The sequence below is a fragment of the Excalfactoria chinensis genome, chromosome 3, assembly GCF_039878825.1.
Source record: "Excalfactoria chinensis isolate bCotChi1 chromosome 3, bCotChi1.hap2, whole genome shotgun sequence".
Lineage (NCBI taxonomy): Eukaryota > Metazoa > Chordata > Aves > Galliformes > Phasianidae > Excalfactoria > Excalfactoria chinensis.
Window position 1 is genome coordinate 4,869,424 of NC_092827.1, and position 19,562 is coordinate 4,888,985.

The 19,562-nt window shown below is 50.2% G+C and overlaps 1 protein-coding gene across 12 annotated transcripts in view; it reads left to right on the top strand.

The window, feature by feature from the left end:
- The window catches only part of NCOA1 (nuclear receptor coactivator 1), a 137,945-nt gene that overhangs the window by 64,483 nt on the left and 53,900 nt on the right, over window positions 1-19,562 (top strand). For 2 of the 12 annotated variants that reach the window (XM_072331339.1, XM_072331331.1), the window contains exon 1: window positions 7,487-7,602. The exons of 4 other annotated variants lie outside the window; for them this stretch is intronic. The gene's annotated coding sequence lies outside the window, so the exon portion shown is untranslated. Of the gene's footprint in view, window positions 1-3,389; window positions 3,630-7,486; window positions 7,603-7,904; window positions 8,044-11,842; window positions 11,964-12,059; window positions 12,181-19,562 lie in introns of those variants that run through there. 6 more of the 12 variants (XM_072331336.1, XM_072331334.1, XM_072331328.1 and 3 more) reach the window with 6 other exon arrangements.

Below are 19,562 nucleotides of genomic sequence, written 5' to 3' on the forward strand. Positions count from 1 at the left end.
GTTAGCTATGCAATTGGTTTGAATGTGGGGTTGGGGATTTTGCATGGCTCTTGCTGCTCGTGACATGCAGTGACAAGGAGAGCTGGAAGCCAATTGTATGATGAATGTGGGTGTAGGTGACCTTCTCAGCAAGCCACGGTCCAGGTGACGTGCTCCTTTCTCATCCATTCGGGCTCATCACCAACTCTAATGGGAAAAAACAAGCATAGGTGGATGAAGAAGAAGTGCCCCCAGCCCCCCCAAAATCACCCTGCATTAATCATTCCCTGCTCTGCCCCGGGCAGCTGCGTTGCCTTTGAGGAAGAAGAAGTCTTGTCTTCTTGCTGTTTAGAGAACAGGAGACGCTCAGGACATTTCCCACTTAACCCATTGCCTTTTAAATTTGAGGCTGCTGGAGATGCAGCCCTTGGTGCAGTGCAGAGAATGGTCAGTATTTTGGGGGGTGTTTTTTTGTGTGTAAAGAGGAAAGGATGAAGCTCGTGTGTGTTTGAATCTTTAGAGCATCATTGGATTGCGATCCCCAAGGGTTAAGGGTTTCTAGATTGCCTTTTTTCTCCCTTTCTGCACATGCCTGCTTGCCTCCTTCAGCAGTTTCAGGCAGCCCTCCTCCGTAATGCAGTGATTTTACCAAATTGCTGTGCCCGTGGTGTATAATTTTGATGTAACTGCTGCTGATGGCAGTGTAAGGGATGAGCGCTGGAGCACATATCTTCCTTTTAAAATAATTTGTAATAGGCTGGGCTGGCTTCTTTGCATCTTTATGGTGATGGATGGGTACAAAGAGAGACAGTCATGGAGTGGTTTGGGTTAGAAGGGATCATAAAGCCCACCCAGCCCCAGTCCCTGCTATGGGGACACCTCCCATAGACCAGGCTGCCCAAAGCCCCATCCAGCCTCTCCTTGGGCACAGTGAGGGATGGGCACTGATGGAACCTATTGTTGCTGCACACCAGAGCTGGCTGCTCTCTCCAGCTCACTATCCCCTATGAGATATGCTGGGGGGACTAAGACCATCATATTCCTTGGTGCAGACCACTTGGGACCTGCTCTGTGTCTGTTGAAGACACCATCCGTGCAGTGGGTTTCTACACGTGTTAATGGGATTATTCCTGTGGTCATACCCAGTGTTCTGGAGGCACCATGAAAATGATCTGTGCTTGCAGATAGGGACCTCAGAAACAACATCAGCATTAACCAGCTTCTTGCCTTCCCTGCAGCTTAACTGGAGAAGCATTTATCCTGCTTTTCAGGCTGGAGAGGGAAGGGGATTAGAGGTGTCCACACAAGTTTATCTCCAACACTCTATGTTTCATAAGCCTTAATCTCAAACCCAAGTTTTTTCACATATTCCTGGGTTAAGAAACAAAAATGGAATTAACATCCTCTAAAAGCACCACAAGCCTTTGGGTGTGGAAAGCAGGACACCCTTTGCCCCTTGGCACTTGATGGATTCTCCTGGCGATGCCAGAGGCATTAAGCTGACGGTTGGGCTTGGTGATCATGAGAGTCTTTTCCAACCTATGTGATGCAGTCTCATCCCAGGCCACCCCAGCTCAGTGCCACCTCCTCCAGGGAGCCCTGGGTCCCCGTGTGCCCCTGTGTTGCTTTATCAGCATCCTCCAGGACTTCTTCCATCCCAAATCCTGCACTCGTGTTCAGGAAACATGGAAAAGTGACTGTTAGGGACATGTTTTAGTGGATGTAGTAGGGATGGGTTGGGGTTGGACATGGGGATCTTAAAGGTATTTTCCATCCTCAGTGATTCTGTAGTTCTGTTTAGGGACGGTGGTGATGGGTTGATGGTTGGATGAGATGATCTGAGAGATCCCTTCCAACCTTCATGATTCTGTGATTCTGTGCTCTAACAGGCATGGCGGTGTTGGGTCAGCCATTGGACTTGGTTACCTCTAAGCTCACTCCCAACCTTCATGATTCCAAAGTTCTGTGCCATGGTTCCATGATTCCAATGGTTCCATGATTCCATAGTTCAATGATGCCACGATTCTAGGATGACAGGATGTGTGCATCCTGCAGGCACAGCTGGCTCCCAATTAAGGCTGGTTACCTAAGCCGTTACAATTAGATAAGAACAACAAAGGCAAGCCATTCTTCAGAAGCATGGCTGAACGCAGGGTGTCTCTTGATTGTTTTCTCTTGTCACGTAATTGAACCCTTAGGACCTCTCCGCTCCATAGGAGGGGAGTTATTTTCATAACCAGTTTGTAATTATTCCCGTTGTGGAACCTCTTACAAGGCATTAAAATGAAAACAAGACGAGCGGGGAGGTATTGATCCCTTCCCTGAGAAGGCGAGGGTCTGCGCTTTCCATGCTGTTTCCAACACTTATAGGGCCAGAAAGTGCCCCAAAGTATTAATCACAGCGTCTTTCTGGTGCTGGGAGAGCAAAGGCTGAAGGAGCGTGTTATTGATTGGGAAGGGAGCAGGCAGCAGGACCGAGACCTGAGGGGCACAGCCCATTAATGCAGCAGTGCGTGGTCCCCTGGGCCATCCCAGCTCATTATGGGGCTTCGTGGGCTCTTTGCTTCACTTGGTGGACGTTCCTGGAGGGACCCTGCATGAGGCACCTGGGGGGGTATCATTCATGTACACACATAGAAAATATGCACATTATTGTCTATTATATATATAAATAGAACTAAAAATACACATACACAATATATAGCACGGCAACTCTTGCTACTGACTCAGCAAATGTCTCCGTGCATTTGCAGGAAGAACAAATACAAATGTGCCCCAATCCTTGTGCCCACCTCAGTGCAGCGCATCAGGCTCTTCCTTGCAGGCCCCAAATGCATTTCAATGACCATCTGAACAAGTGTATTTTGTAAGGAGCTCTCCCTGTGTCCTCCTGCCCCGAACTTAGAAGAGGAAGTTTCCTGCAGTGGTTTTGCAGTCGTGCCCTGATCCGTAAAAAGCTTTGCCTTTAGTTTAGCTGCTGCTTCAAGTAGGTGGGGGTCCGCTCTAGGCTTAATCCATTTGGAGCTGGGCTTTGAGGGATCTGGAGGGTACAACTCTGCTGTGTCGCTTTTTTTGCCCCCACCCCCTTTTTCCCCCAAAGTTTGTGCTTCTTTTCTCTGTGCTGCTGAATGTCAGGATGGCACCACTGCAGAGTTTATAGCACACGCCATCCGTTCGGAAGAACATCTTTTGTTTTTGTCGCTTAGCAATTCCAGGCTGAGCTTCTATTTCACCAGCAAAAATTCACCCTTCCCTTCCCTTACCCAGAGCTCGAGGAGCTTTTGCAGTAGAAGGTATCTTTTCTAGCCAAGAAGGTACTGCAAATCACATATATACGTATAGATTATATACGCATGTTTGGCTGTTCTATTGGGAACAAAACAGCGCTCGATGCATCGCACCTGACTCGCAGACAGCTCTAAGGAAGAGACAGAAACTCTTGGAAATCCTGGCTGCAGCCCAGCCTGAAATCTGGAGGAGGAGGCATCGCTGCAGGGCGTTCCAGCAAGCGGGAGCCCAGTGACAAAGCCAGCGGGATGAGGATGGCCTTGGTGTCCTACAGCTGACCATGGGCTGTTCGTCCCCAAGGAGCAGCAGCCAAAGCCCTCCAGGTGGATGAAGGCAGAGGAATTCACAGCTGCAGGTTTGGGGTGGGTAGAAGGCAAATGGTAATTTTAGCACGGGTAAGCATGTTTAACATTCAGCACGGAGGGATTTGTTTGCTGGCCCAGCTGGTATTGAAAATAAGTGCCAGGCTGTTACCTAGTAACTTGGATTTCGAGTTGATTTATCAGCAGCGTGCTGCAACATTGGATTAGCAGCGTCCCAGGTACCCCCGTGGGGATGCACCATTCATTTCCCCTTCAGGAGAGGGCTCATTTTTGGGACTTTGAGCTTTAGACCTGTGCTGATCTGTGATTTGTTTCAGCTCCCCACCCCAGCCATGCCACTCATTTCTCCCTTAGTAAAGGCAGCCTGTAGGCAAGAAGGAGATTGGGGGCTTTTGGGGAGCAGGGTTGGTAACAGTGAGGCTGGGAAACGCATCTTGCTGATGGCTGGCATGCTGGAAAGAATGTGACACGCTTAATTAAGTTCAGTTCTTATTCAGAGTTTGCTCTTTTGAATGGGAGTAAATAGAAACATTAAATGCTGACAGTTGCTTAAAGTAGACGTTTACCACGATGCTTTGTTGTCGAGATGCGGAAACAGAACTAATAACCTGGTGAATTCTTCAGTTTCTTACAGCTTTTCAAGTGATGGGCTGGAATATCCTGAATGTTCTGCCTTCATTCAGCACATCTTGTTTTCTTTGCTTCTTAACCCAAAGCGAAGCTCATAGGGAGGATGATTTTGAGCCAGCAAAGGGCGTTGAGTCTGATACCGTGGCCTGAAGTGGGCGCTGAAGGGAGATGGGCTGAGTTTATGTTTCTTTTTAGTTGGTGGATGGTTTGTGTCAGATGCAGAGCTGTGCTGCCACCAGTGCAGGTGGGTGTAGGTTGGTTTCCTATGGAAAGCACAGTGCTGGCACTGGTGGTGCCGGTGCCGGCACTTTATTCCAGATGTTGTCAAATCAGAGCAATGTTTTCTGCTTCTTCATTTACCCTGAAAATCAGTTTCTGTCTGTGAAATCTTCCTCCTGGATCATCATCACCTGCTTGCAGACTTGGAGAGCCCAGGCTGTGTTTTTCACCCTGAACCTGGGATGCTCCAGTGTGCTGGAAGGCAAATGGGACCCAATGGCAAATCATCACTGCTGGTGCTGAGCTGGGGTTCATCTTTCTCTGAATTTCTGCATCCTAAAGCTAAATTTTATCTCTGAATTCTCTGTCTAACCACGATGTATGGGTTGGATATTTGACCACCTCTCACTTCTCTTTTGATTCCTTCAGCCCATCACGGAGCGCTGCCGTGTGATTCAAGTGATGCCAATGGATGCCGAGGGTGGGAGATCGTAGCATCATAGACTCATTTGAGTTGGAAGGCACATTTGAAGGTCGTCTGGTCCCACTCCCTGCAATGTGCAGGGACACCCACAGCTCCATCAGGTGCTCAGAGCCCCATCCAGCCTGACCTTGGCTGTCTGCACCCGCTGCCTCTCGGGGTGACCTATGCCAATGCCTCACTTCAAAAAAGCTTCTTCCTTATATCCAATGTAAATCTCTCTTCTTTGAGTTTGGAACCATTTATTTCCCCTTGTCCTACTGCAGCAGACCCTGCAGAAAGAGTCAGACCTCTTCTTTCTTACAGCTTTTGGATGCTGAGACCTGGGGAGGAAAAGTCCCTGGGTGAGGTCTGGCTGTGAGCTGGGTGGGATTTGCCCTAGATCAACCATATGGGACCTTTTATCTCCAAACCTGTGCTTGATTCAGGAGAAAACATAAATAGAGCAAGCATCACTGTGTTGTGGGAGCAAGTAGTGCGATCTGATGGGATCTAAAGTCATAGGACCATAGACCAGCTTGGGTTGGAAGGGACCTTGGAGATGATCCGGTTAATTGCCACGAGGGTTTTTGCCTTCAAAATGATATCATCCAGCGAGTTTCTCATTGTCCAGCGTATTGATTAGCAAATACTTGAGGGGGAAAGAAAAGAAACTGGAGCAGACGGACGTGTATTTAAGCTCCTCTTTTGGAAGGGGAGGCTGAAGGTCAGGTCCGGCTGCTGGTGATGGATCGGCAGCACGGCAGCCAGCGGGGATTCGCTTCCCTCCGCTCTCTCGTTTCCTGCAGGCTTATAATTAATCACCGTGCTCAGAAGGACGGGCAGGAGGAGGAAACTCAGGCTGCCTGCAACAGTTCTGTAGCTTCTGCAAATCCTTCTTTGTACAGCAGAGCTTTTGTCTCGCTCAGCTCTTTGCATGGGGGCTCCGAGGCACTAAGCGGGAGCTTGGGTTGCATCCTGGGCCGCCTGATCCCGTGTTTTGTGTGTTCAAAGGTGGAAGGGAGAATCCCATTCCTTGCTGCGGCTTTGGGATACACAAGGCAGCCAGGATGCAACGTAATGAAGACAGAATTTGCTGTTCCGCCCAGGTTAGCATCAATGTTCCCGTGCGGCGTTCTGCTGCTGGAGATGCAGATGCAGCCACGACAGAGGCATCTATTAATCATTCATTTAACACAGCAGCTGTAATCAGATCCATTGCTGGAGCCGGGCCATTCCAGAACGGGTATTTTTTGCTGCCGAACTCATAAAAAAATGGAACAGCTGAAGGGGTGGAATTTGTTGGTAAACTCGTGAAACTTACCATATTCTTCTTATTTGGGGGCTTTCTATTACACGCTTACCAGTTCCTCCAAGGACATGGGTGTCTTCCAGCAAAGGCAGCCAAAGGGTTAAACAACAGCAGGAGAGATTCCAAGTCTGCAAAGAGCAGAAATATCCCATCTGAAAAAAAAAATAATAGCAGTAAAACATGCTTTGAAAATGAACTGCATTGAAATAATTCAGATATTAACTCAGAAACGTGTGATTTAAGCACTGGGCAGCCTGGTCTGCTGGTTGGTGACCCTGCATATATCAGGGGGGCTGAAACGAGATGATCATGGCGGTCCTTTTCAACCCAGGCCATTCTGTGATTGGGGGTGCAGCCTTTGGTGCAGTTTGTTCCACTGCAGGCTCTTCATTTGGGGGCTGGATTTGGACTGTTTTTTGTTCCCTGGTAAACACAGCTGCGGGGTTTGAGCGTGTTCTCCTTTGCTGATGTTTGGGTAACTCCCCATCTCACCACCGTGCACCTCCAAGGTCCTTCCTCCACGGCTTTCTGAGTGCTCTCCTGTTGTTTGGCGTCTGTATCTATGCAGGGTGAGTCCCTTCATGGCACTGATTCATCTCTGGTGTCGATACAGAGAATCTGGAAACTCAGCTTTCTTCTGAAGCAAAGCACAAAGCAGGGACAGCAGAGGGAATCCCTTCCTTGGTGATGTTCCAATGCAACACTGATGGCAAAATAGCAACTATTTGGACCTGGGTCAAACCAGCCATTGCACAGCCCAAATATCTTCGGGTTCCTCTTATTTCCTTTCCTTTAGTAAAATAACTTCAGAAGGATGTGAGCACAGTGTGACAGCATGGACACACTGAGTTCTGCCTGCCTGGACTGGCCACCACCAGCACATAGGGCTCACTCAGGGAGCAGAGCGACAGGCCAAAGTGCCATGCAGTGAGCCCCTCTCCAAGGCTGGAAATAAGAAACACTGCTCTTTGTTGCAGAGGAGCCACAGGGCAGGAGGGCCAGGTTTGGGTTTGCAGAGGGCTTCAGGGTGATTTGGTCTTTCCCCTTTCCACAGCACAGCGGTGATGCCTGCGTCACACACAGCTCAGATGCTGAGCTATAGAGACACGCATGAAAAAAACCTGCCTGAATTAGAAAGAATCAGGCATTGAGGCAGTGAGTGCATTGCTTCTGATTTCAAGATATCAAGAGAAATCAAGTCTCTAGGAGCCGTACCAGCCCTGCTTTTCATCCAACCCAACAGCGAGCATCGCCGCTTGCTTTCTCCCCCCACCCCAAGCGCTGCTGTGCCATCGCAGTCACCCGCTGGGTGCCACTGCCATCTCCTCATAGTGTGTGTGTCCCCCACAGCATTGCATGGAGCAAACCCAGGGCAGCTCGGCAGCCAGCAGGTAAGGCTGTCCTGCAGCCAGCAGGTAAGGCTGTCCTGCAGCCAGCAGGTAAGGCTGTCCTCCAGCAGCATGCCTAATTTCCAGGGCACTGCAAGTGATGGGCAGGCTGTTCCCCTCACCTCTTCTCCATGTGCTGCTGCGGAGGGAACCCTGTTGGCTTTTTTAGGGCTTTTATGTAAGGTGGCAAAGAAAGGACTCTGTCTGGCTAATGGATTCTATTTGCATTTTCCAAGGCTGCCTTCCCTTGGGCATTTTCTTTCTATCGATTGGTGAGCTCTGTGGGTGCCGGCAGGGTTCTGTAGTGCCTGTGTGCCTTGAGGATCATTGCGAAGGAGAGAATGACGTGGTGGTGGTGCGGCGGTGACCTTGGAAATCAATGTGTCAATGTTTTAAGCTGGAGAGAGAGGTCTGGCAAGGATCGTCGCGCGGCGAGTCGCAGAAGTAAGGACATCAGTTTTATTTAAAAGAACAAAATAAAGCCTCATTAATAAGGGAGGTGGGGGGGGGAGCTGCTGCTTAACGTTTGTTAATCATTGATGGGAGATTGAAAGAAGCAGTGGATGAAGTTAATGATTTCATGTGTTTGTCTGTGGGAGGGGGGAGGTTGTACAGTTTGCAGGAGCTCTCGCCTTGCTGGAAGGCTGTCCGGGGCTTTGAGTGCTGTTTTGTGCTTAAATCTCTTCAGTCCTGAAAGGCTTTGAGTTGTTTGTAAAATAAAGCCCGAAACAGCCCTGTAGAGACAGGTTTAAGGGGTGGTTAATGGGAAGGCTGCACATGTGGCTTGCTGGAGTGCTGTAATGCTGGCAGCAAGAGTGCACGGTGACGTTGGGCAGCCTAGACCTTGCCTTGGTCAGGTCTTCTGCTGCTGCAGGGGCTGGTGGCACAGCGTGGTGCCTCGCACTGCAATGCCTGTGATGTTGGCACGTCCAGGTGTGATGTATATCATTGTTATGGGCTCGATTGGTGGAGATGGGTGGTTAGGATTTATGCAAGGAGGTTGTAGCGAGGTGGGGGTTGGTCTCTTCTCCGGGGAACTAGAGATAGGATGGGAAGTAATGGCCTCAAGTTGCACTAGGAGGGGTTCAGGTGGGTTTAGGAAGCATTTCTTCTCTGAAAGAGAGAGTTTGTCTCTGATGCTTCACTTGGTAGCAAGAGAACAACATCCCAATGTTTGGCATCACGATGCTGCTCCCCAGCCTTGCATCACCCCTGTGATCTCAGAGCCCTCCTCTTAGCCCTTTTCCCTCTCTGTGATGATACATGTGTCGGTCTTCCATCTAAAAGGGCACCGGTGCACTGAAAGATCTTCTTCTTTCAATGAAAAACTTATGATCCAGACTGGTAAGGCAGAACATCAAAAGCAGCGTGTGCCTAGGAGATGGCAATTGAGTTTCAGAGAATTACAGAGAGATGGTGATGTGCTGAGACAGCCGAGAAGAGCTGAGACCTGAGATCGGATCCTCAGATCCTGGCCTCAGAGCTGTCAGGAGATGGATGTTCTCTCCGAGGTTGGCTGTGCTTAGCTGGGCACCTCTCCCATATCCTCGAGGTTTCCCATGCTTATTGATGGTGATGTTGACCAGGGGAAGATCATGACGAACAACGACGCGCTGTGGGAAATAACCCATCCATATTGCATCAGCCCCGAAACAAGTCTCAGTGCTAGACCTTCATCCAGGGGAAAGTGATTGTAGTTCAGAATGAAGCCATCCCCAGATGGATCTAACAGCTCTGTTCTCACATTCCCACATAGCTGTGGGACCAGCATACGTGTCCAGGACACAAGCTGCTCCTGTCAGTCCCAGGGATGGGATGGAGGTGCCAGTACCTGTCCTGCTCTCAGGTCCATTTTCATACCCTTGGGTCAGCCCATTCACCCTGTCCCATCCTTGGGGCTCACCAGGGATGTTAACCTGCCTATCACCAACATCAGCTGTACTTTTAGCCCTTTTTCTGCTGTTCCTTCTTCTTGGCATTTCTACACTTGACACTTCACACTCTGCACTGTGAGCACGTTCATTGCTTAATTAGTTTGACTTTCATTATTCTGCCTGGCAAAAAAAAACAACATCAGAACCCAAAGGTTGTTCAAAGGGCATGAGGTGATGCAATTATTCCTGCTCCTTTTTACCTTTCCTAACAGGTTTGTGTCTCTGACATCATACTCTGGGGAATGCAATGCTACAACGCCCCCCTGATACGTTGCTTTGCTAATGGGTGGATGTGGCTGTGTTTTAGCCTGGAAGCGTTGCGATCCTGAATGCGTTGACTTTGGGATCTTGTAAGTGTGGAAATGGTCACGGCCTCAATGGTCACGGCAATGATGGGAGCATCGCTGGGCATGCAGCTGCCCAAGGTGAGATGAAACGCAGTTTCCAACAGTGCTGCTCGTTGTGTGTCTGAACGTGAGGCTCAGTGCCTTCCCTGGGCGCTGCTCTGCCACCTGGGGCTTCGTTAGCGAGCAGCTCAGTGCTGCTGCTCCCTGCGGGTCCCTCCAGTCCCTGTGCCCTCCAGGCAACTGCTGCCTCGCTCCCCCTCTACATCCACCCAAAATGAGGCTCTCTTCAGGCAGCAGGGCTGCGGATGAGGGGTTGGCTGGGAAGTGTAATTATCAAGACTGCTTTTAATTAAACGCGGGGCTTCAAGCGTGAAAGGAAACGATTTGGGATGCGAGGCGCTGGGTACGACACGGGCAGCCAGGAACGGTGAGCTTGGCTCCATCTTGGCTGTGGGCATCCCAGTGGGCTGGATCCCTGCTGCCAGGCTGGATCCCTGCCATCTGAGAGCCCTCTGGGCTCTACTGTGGGCTCTGCCACGAGGTTCGGGTGCAACCCAATCTCCTCTCCGCATCCCCGCGACTCAAGGTAGGCCACGTTAAGTTTATCTTCTTCCAAAGCTTCAACAAAGCTTCCTAAAAGCAGGGTGTGTGGATGGGCAGCAGTGCTGGGCACCGTCCTTCTCAGCTCCAGGTCCAGGTTATCTCTTGATGGGGAATTTCCCCATTTCAAACACGGGCTGTGAGATGCTCTTTGCCTTGCCTGAGACTCCCGGGTTAGCTGTCAGCTGCTTTTATGAGCCATCTCCGTGCTGATTTTATCTTTGCTGCTCTCCGGAGCCTGGCTGGGATTAGCATGTTTGTAAGGAATGGGAGGAATATGTTGTGTGTAAAAAAAAGTAATAACAAATCAAGTGCTACAGGATGCTGTGTGCAGGAGCTGCCTGGGTCGGTGTGTGGCTATTCCAGGGCACCCCTTGGCCACAGCTGTGTCTCTTTCACTCCTAGCATCTCACCCCATGGTAGTTACCCTTCAACTCATTGATTTTTGCCTGTCTCAGTGCAGTGCTGCAAAAAAAAGCTTGCGTCCTTATGCTTGAGCATCTCCTGCAGTAGCTCCCTGTGCTGGCGCAGGCTGGGTTTTGTAGGGACCAGCGTTATCAGTGGGGCAGGGTGTGGACCAAAGAGCAATAGAAATGGAGGTTGGGTTCCTTCGTCTTGTTGCCCATTTGCTTTTTAAGATACTGGAAAGCATCTTTTAGTAGTATCGTGTAGTGCTGTGGAGGAAGCATTTGCAAAAGATGGCAATCCTGGAGGCAAGCAGGCTGCTGCTGAGTTCCTGAAGTCACGTAGTAACCTCAATGCACAGACAGAAGAGCTGTCTGAGGAGGATGAGGGACATAAAGTCATACAGTTATTCCAGTTGGAGAGACCTCCAAGGTTACCCAGTCCAACCCCAACCCATCCCACCATGCCCGCTGACCACGTCCTTCGGTGCCCCATCAGACAGACACTGGGTGTAGTGGTGCTGCTGAGATGCTCTGAGACACCAGATGGCTTCCAGAAATAGCAAGTCCTACAGTTTGTGGACACTTCGATGCAAAATAGGTGTAACCTCTGCAAGGCTGCTGAAGTTAATTGTCTTTCTTTCCCCTCCCTCTCCGTTCCGTGCTCACTGCTATGTTATTTGCCTTGCCGGGCTACAAACCAGCAGCTTTACCAAATACCCACCTGGGGAAACGCGTATTACTCGCCTCCTTCCCACTCTGGGCTCTGTTTTGGTGGTACTTACAAGAATGCAAAAGTTCTGGTCTGGCTCACTCAGAGCTGAATCCTGACTCTGACTCCAGCTCCTGCTTGTCTCAGCCTGCCCTCAGACATACCGTGCACTGCCGTGCTGCATTCCCCGTGTGCTGCATTTTGCTTTGCGAACGCTTCCAGGCAGCAGCTGCTGTTCGCTCCCGCCGAGCCTGGTGTGATGGATCCCTGGCCTCACTCAGGACCTCTAGGTATTGCTATCAAGCCAATAAACGCTAAGGAAACCGAGCCATCTCCTGATTTATTCACCGCTGTTGGTTGCTTTTCCGTAAGTTTCTCGAAAACCCTTTTTTTTGTTGTTGTACTCCGCCTACTTAGAGATGCCTGAATATTTGTAATCAGCACGAGCAAGCAGCTACGCTTCCAAGACTTGCTCAGGCATTCTCCTGCTCCGCCGCAGCTTCCAGCTCATCTGCCTGGGGAGAGCAGAGCCACGGCTGGGGGGTCGGGCCATGGTCGGCTGGGGACGCTGTGCGGGGCTCCAGGTAACGGGATCACGGCGCCGTGGGCTGGGATTGGTGCCGTGTGGGTTGTGGTGGCAGCACCGGGGGCTGCTGCTGGGCATTGCTGTGGGGGTCAGTTGGTTGGTTTCTGGAGCGAACCGTTCCTCAGTGGTCACCTTTGTAAAGGTAAACCTGCAGTTGTCTTCTTAACAAAGCAGGATCCGTAGTCAGTTGAGTTGGAAGGGAGCTGTAAGGGCCATCTGGTCCCATTCCGTCCAGTGAACCCCCAGCTCCATCAGGTGCTTCCTCTGCTTCTTCTGCTGTGCTCCTTGGGAAATTCCTGGACGACTTTGTTTTTCCAGGGTCCATAATTGTTTTTCTGAGGTCGTATTCAGCAACTTGTGTTGGCTTAGTTTGTAAACCTCACGCTTTGCAGACCCACAGAGGATGCAACGCGCAGCTCAGGCCGGCTGGGTGCAAATCGCTTCTCCTTTTCCCTCAGGTTGGTCAGTGTACACACTTTGCTGGCTTTATCTTTTCCTTTTAAATCCCTTTAATCGCTTTGTCATTCACGGTGCTCTTTTATGACCCATTGTTGATATGGTTGTGCTGAGGAGGTGAGCTGGACTGTGCCTAATTCTGTTTGGTTAGCTAATTACTCGGAGATAGCTACTGATGCTGTCTCCAAACCTGAGCCCTTCATTCTCCGTGCTCTGCTGACCGTCTCCAAACATCCACGAGTGCTGCTACGGCGCTGCTGCATTCTGCACAAGTTCAATCCAATATCCCGGAGCTGGTGATAATGCTGAGCAATGTGAAGCATTTCCAAAGAAAAAGAAAAAAAGCCACAAAAGCCCCAAAGCCGTAGGCTGCAGGAGGAGCCCTGCCGTGCCGTGATCCCCTCCCTGCTGGTGCCTATTGGTGAGGAATGTGTTGAACTGTTTTCACCCACAGGGTGGTGACGCACTGGAACAGGTTGCCCAAGGAGGCTGTGGATGCCCCATCCCTGCAGGCATTCAAGGCCAGGCTGGATGTGGCTCTGGGCAGCCTGGGCTGCTGGTTGGTGACCCTGCACATAGCAGGGGGTTGGAACAAGATGATCATTGAGGTCCTTTTCAACCCCAGGCCATTCTGTGATTCTATGATTCTATGAACTGGGTTTCATTTTGTTTCGTGCCTCTATTTTCCAACTCCCTGAGTTGCTTCGCGTTCAGCTTTTGTTCTCAGCGATGGTTACAGCTCTTCCAAATCTTGTATTGTATGCAAATTTCAATAGCTCTCTGATCCCTAATTAAGTGATTAAATACAAGACAGCTGAGCAGATACCCTGTGAGCGCACTGCCAGCTCCCTCACACGCTGCCTGGTGGGTTCGGAGCTGCCGACCTCTCCCAGCTGACAGAAGAGGAGCTCACTGTGAGTCGTTGGAAGGGCTGAGCTCATCCCTGCACAAAAACCAAAACACAGCTCCGATGCAACACGAAGCATGTTTGCACCTGAGTTCTGATCTGCTGGAGAAGGACATCTGACGAGAGGCACCGCTCATTTCTCTATTTCTCTCCCTGCTGGGTTGCTCTGTGCCTGGTGGGAGTCCTCTCTGAGCTCCACTACCCCCCCGCCCCGGCAGCAGCCTGAGCCCAGAGCTGCCTGCAGGATGTTGCTCCAACACCAATAATCCGATTACCTGATTTCTTTCTTTCTTTAAGCCGTGTTCTCGTTTGTGTGTGGTTTTATTTCTCTTAGCATCTTTCCGCACGGCCTTTTGTAAGATTGACTTTTGGATGGAAAGAAACCAACCAGAGGCAAGCAAAGTGCTGCCCAACGTGGACATTTCATAGAACCATAGAATGGCTTGGGTTCAAAAGGACCACAGTGACCATCCGGTTCCAACCCCCCTACAGTGTGCAGGGTCTCCAACCAGCATCCCAGGCTGCCCAGAGCCACATCCAGCCTGGCCTTGAATGCCTGCAGGGATGGGGCATCCACAGCCTCCTTGGGCAACCTGTTCCAGTGCGTCACCACCCTCTGGGTGAAAAACTTCCTCTTAAGATCCAACCTCAACCTCCCCTGTCTCAGTTTAACACCATTCCCCCTTGTCCTATCACTGCCCACCCTCACAAACAGCCATTCCTCCTCCTGTTTATACTCTCCCTTCAAGTACTGGATGGCCACAATGAGGTCTCCCTGGAGCCTTCTCTTCTCCAAGCCCAGTTCCCTCAACCTTTCCATCATAGGAGGTACCTATGATGTTCTAAAGCTTTGTGTGCAGCAGTCAAACCAACCTTTTTCTTTCTTGTGGTTCTGTGCTAAGAAAATGTGCCTCCTTTTATCCTTTAACAGAATCTTAGCGATAACCAATGCTGCCCTTCCTCTCATGGGTCACTTACCAAGGACCATCTCCGTGCCTCATTGGTTGATTCTCAGATAGCTGAAGTGGAATTTACCTGTAGTCATTGTGCAGGGTGGTAGTGATGACTGGGTTAAAAATGGATTCCTTGATCCTCTTGTTTTTGCCGTGCTCGTCGAGTCTTGGGTCGCTTTGTGTTACAGCAGCTCTGCAAGCTGACGCCCTCCAGACTTCTTCCATGGCAGCTTGCCTCTTTAGCAGTGGAGCTGTCAGTGAGGAATTTAGCATCGAATCTCATAAAATTGATGAATCTATTCACAAGGAAGCCGTGGCAGCCTTTTCAAACAAGCTCTGTAATGCTCTTCTTTTGTTTCGGTCAGCACAAAATTCTCTCCAGCAGATAAAATGTCATCGTTTAGAAGACAACTGGAAGAGTTTTCCTGACTCTTTGAGTTTTGGGAATGCATGGAGATGCAGCAGGTGAGGTGGAGGAAAAGAGGAGTCCAACACACTTGATTGAAAGTAGGGCAGATGTGATTAAACGAAAGACAGCAAGAACAAAAGAAAGGGGGAGAAAAAGACATTTGTGCTGGTGCAGCGGCTGCCTGTTAGCTTTCTTCAGAGCATGGTCCCAAGGTTCATCATCAGATCTGAGGTGCAGCCTCCAACACATTCGGCTTCTTGGCTTCCTGTCCTTGTTAATCAGAGAACCAGTCAGGTTGGACAAGACCTCTCAGATCTCCAGTTCCAACCCCAGCCCACCCCTCCGTGCCCACTGTGTCCCTCAGTGCCACATCCCCATGGTTCTGGAGCACCTCCATGGACAGTGACCCAACCACCTCCCTGGGCAGCTGTGCTGCTCTTTTGGAGAAGAAATGTTTCTTAATGGCTCTGTTTGGTACTGAGTCTCCATATGGTGCCTTCCTTACCATCTGATCCACCAGCACTCCTGGCTTTGCTGAACTCATCTCCCAGGCCCACCTTAACACCCCCATGGGCTTCCTCCATTGTGTTGCTGCAGATGGATGCAGTTGGCCCAGCATAAAGACAGGCGTGGTGAGCATCAATTGCTGAATTCTGGTTTATATTGCTGCAGTGTGAATGCTGATTAAACACACATCATGCTCCAGAGGGTTGAGTGGCTTAGCAGTTGGCTGGGAGCTGCCAGGGTTGCCCTTTGACACCATTCCCTCCCCAAAATATGTGCTTCTTATGATGGTCATCAGCATCACTCGACTCTTAGCCCAGCCTGCACTCTGGATTCAGCAACTTTAAGCATATAAGAGGGAAGAGCCTCATGCAAATCCTGCACATGTTGAAGAGAAGGAACCCATATACCCCTCAGAGTAGGACTGTGCCCAGCATCACTCAGCTGCATTGCTGCCTGCAATGCCCTTGTAACCCAGGCTGGGCTCACAGTGATCTTTTATGGAGCTACATGTGCATGTGCTTCTACTGCACTTTAATTGGAGTTACATGAGAACCTGATGTATTTGCACGTTCTGCCAAATACTTCAGTCTCCCCATAGAGAAACTTGTGTAATTGCAAAGTGTAATTCACAAACGTAATACGAAACTTAGTGTGTAATGTTGTGTGACTACGAGGGAATTAGTGTTATTTTTTCCTTTCAGAAGCTGTATAAATTAACCTACTTTTCCTGTCAGCTACTGGGAAAGAAGGTGACGGTGCTTGCTGTTAGGTTCTGTGCCTTATCTCTGCTGTAAACATTGCCAAGTGATCCTTGCTGGCTTTGTGGCACCAGCAGCTCCACGAGGAAGGGCGCTCAAGGATGGCAACTAAATTGTACATCCATTTCTGTTTGTTCGAGGCTGGGTTCACATCGCTTTGTGTTTGCAGTGCATTTCCATCATCAGTGCAAAGCAATTGCAGGAATATTTTGATCTTTCTATCAAAAGAGCAGCCTTTCTTCCTGCTTTGGAACGAAGCGGGTCCCTTCCCAGAGTGATTGGGACATAGCTGCACGTTTGGCCCAAGGTCCTTTAGCACAGCGTGGCAGAAGCAGAGCCCTGGGACAAAGTCCTGCAGGATTTGCCTGCTGAGCAGAGCATGAGGATTCAGTGATCCTACAAGGGTGAGTTTACAGGGAGGGACCAAAAGGCTGAAGCATCCAGAGTGATCCGACAGTGATATTAACACTTGTGTGCACCTAACCTGGACTCAACCTTCTCTAAGGGTTTCTATCGTCTCTGCCGCTGCTCTCTGACACTTTGCAGTCACCCATGTAGCCTTGCTGCCAACCTCGCTGCCTCCAAAAGTTGTTGCTGCTCATGATGCAGCCCTGGGGGGTTGCATCCCCCACCAGTGCTTGGGATGGCTCCAACAGCCCGGCCGCAGAGTGGAGAGCTTGCTGATCTGCTCTGGTGCTCTGGGATGCAAAGCAGGATGGAAACTGCTGGAAAAAATGAGGCTGTTGCAAGAAAAGCAGCTGTTGGTGCTGTCAGTGCTCATCCCAGAGTGAAAAATAGTTGAAATCGGAGTTGGACGGCACTTAAGTCCAGATTTTAGAGAGTGATGTAAGCCCTGCAGCATCCAGCATCACTGGGGTCTCCTTTGCGTCTCCTTTTTTGCTCTAAATCCGAAAAGGAAGATATTTGGTATTTATGTGGCATTTAGCCCCCATTTTGTTTCTAGGTTGCACAAAGGCTTGGGTAACAATACAGACTCGCATAAGTGACGTGTTGTTGTTTTTCTTCTGTGACTTGGGCTAATTCAAACCGGAGTTTCCATTTATCATCCCGCACGCATTGGCTGGGAAGCAGAGGGCACACTCACACCAAGGACCAATGCGGGCATCCCTCCTTTTGAAAAGACTTTCTACATGTGTGTGTGTCTTGTGGTGGTGGAGGAGAAACTCATGGGATCACAGAGTGCTTTGGGTTGGAAGGGACCTTGAAGCTCATGCAGTTCCAACCCCCTGCTGTAGGCAGGGACACCTCCCTCTAGCCCAGGTTGCTCACAGCCCCATCCAGCCTGGCCTTGAGTGCTTCCATGGAGGGGGCACCCACAGCCTTGCTGGGCAACCTGCTCAGTGTCTCACCATCCTTACAGTAAAGGATTCCTTCCTGGTGCAGAATCATGAGCCGTAGAGATCTCCATTGAGCACAGCTTCTGGCTGCCCGTCTTATCTCACACGCAGACATCTGTCTCCTAAATAGTTCTATCTTTCACTGGCTCATTGTGCTGCTGGAATAGGGTTGGGCTTCTTTATGTCCAGGGTGTTGGCAAGAAACAAACGGAGAGGGAATGAGCAGCAGCCAAGCTTGGGTCTATACCAGGCATCCAACCCAGGGCTCCACAGCCAAGGGCTCCACATCAAAGCTGGCCTTGGTGGCAGCATTCCCTCCTGCTCAGCCCTGAGGACACAGTGAGGTCATCCTAAGTGCTTGGAGACAGAGCTGGGGTGAAGCAGTGGGAGCACTGGGCTGTCCCATGCAGGTATTTTGGATAATATCCCATGGCATTGTGGTTCCTACACCGATCCTAGTGGGTTACCCAGAAGGATTGGGGATGCTGCCGAGGCTCTGTTAGCGAGGACTGAGCTTTTCCAGCCATTAACAAATAGCAAAGCAAAGCACACATTGTGCTGTTTGGACAAAGCAATGTGAGAAGTCTGTTCTTGATAACACTGCTCAGTAGAACCTCTGGGACAAGGAGACTTAGCAGGGAGCGCTGAGCCCATGCACCAAGGAGGTGCTGGGATGCTGCAGCGTTGGGAGCCCACATGGAGCACCAGCCATGGAGCACCAGCCCTGCCCCATGCGTGTGCCATCTAATTAAGACAGACAACAGATGGCTACGACAAACAGATGTGGGTGAGCACCAGGTAACAAGGAGATGATTGCAATTAGTGTAATAAGCAGCACATTGCCTACCTCATGCCCGTTGTGTTTTAGCTGAGGTGGGTTTTAAAAGAGAGCTTGGGAAAATAACAGAGTGGCGCTGTGGATTTCCAGAGGTCTCCTCAGGCGTCAAATATTGATTTCCCACAGCTGGATTATTCATTTTCCTAGCGCTAAGGCAGAGCCCTTTCCCACAATTTCCCATTCATTTGTAAAGCAAATTGGCTGCTGGAATTATCCCCGGGCTAAGGGGGAATGGCTGCTGTGGGTCTGCGAGTTGCAAACACAATGTAGACAATCGGCGTGTTCAAATTCACAATATCTCAGCCTTTTGGACCGTCACCTCTTTAAGGATGATGCTCAGTCTTCTTGATTTATATACCCCTAACCCTTATTTTTCCTGTTCTCCGGGCATCAGGCACACATAGACAACAAGCACTTGTTGAACTTGGAGCTGATGTTCAGCAGGCTTGTGCTCTCCACCTTGAGGAATTCACTTTGCTGTCTATATTTGTGTTTGTTGCCGTATGCAAAATTCCCTTCCGCTCCAAGGTTCCATTTCATTGACTGTAGGGCTCGTGGTGGCTTTCCAAGGCAGAATCATAGAACCATAGAATGGCCTGGGTTGAAAAGGACCACAATGACCATCCGGTTTCAACCCCCTGCTGTGTGCAGGGTCACCAACCAGCAGCCCAGGCTGCCCAGAGCCACATCCAGCCTGGCCTTGAATGCCTGCAGGGATGGGGCATCCACAGCCTCCTTGGGCAACCTGTTCAGTGCGTCACCACCCTCTGGGTGAAAAACTCCCTCCTAAGATCCAACCTCAACCTCCCCTGTCTCAGTTTAAAACCATCCCCCTTGTCCTATCACTGCCCACCCTTGTAAATGGCTCTTAATATTTCCTGTGGGCAGAAGAACGAGCAACGGAGAAGCCTGAATTGGGAGAGCGAAGCTCATCACCTCCATAGGGTGGATATGGGGGACTTTCTAAGTGTTCAGAATAAAAATGAGAAGGACCTGAGGCCACCATCCCACCAGCTCTGCTCCTCTGTAATGCAAACAGCACTGCAGAACCTTCCTGGAAGGGCTTTGGACATGAGTGTGCCCTCTGCCCACGGGCTGAACCAGCAGGTGGGTGCGGATGCACTTGTGTGCAATTGAGACCGTGGGCTTTCGCTCCGCCGCATCCCCGAGCTGACAGCTTTTATTAGCCTGCTG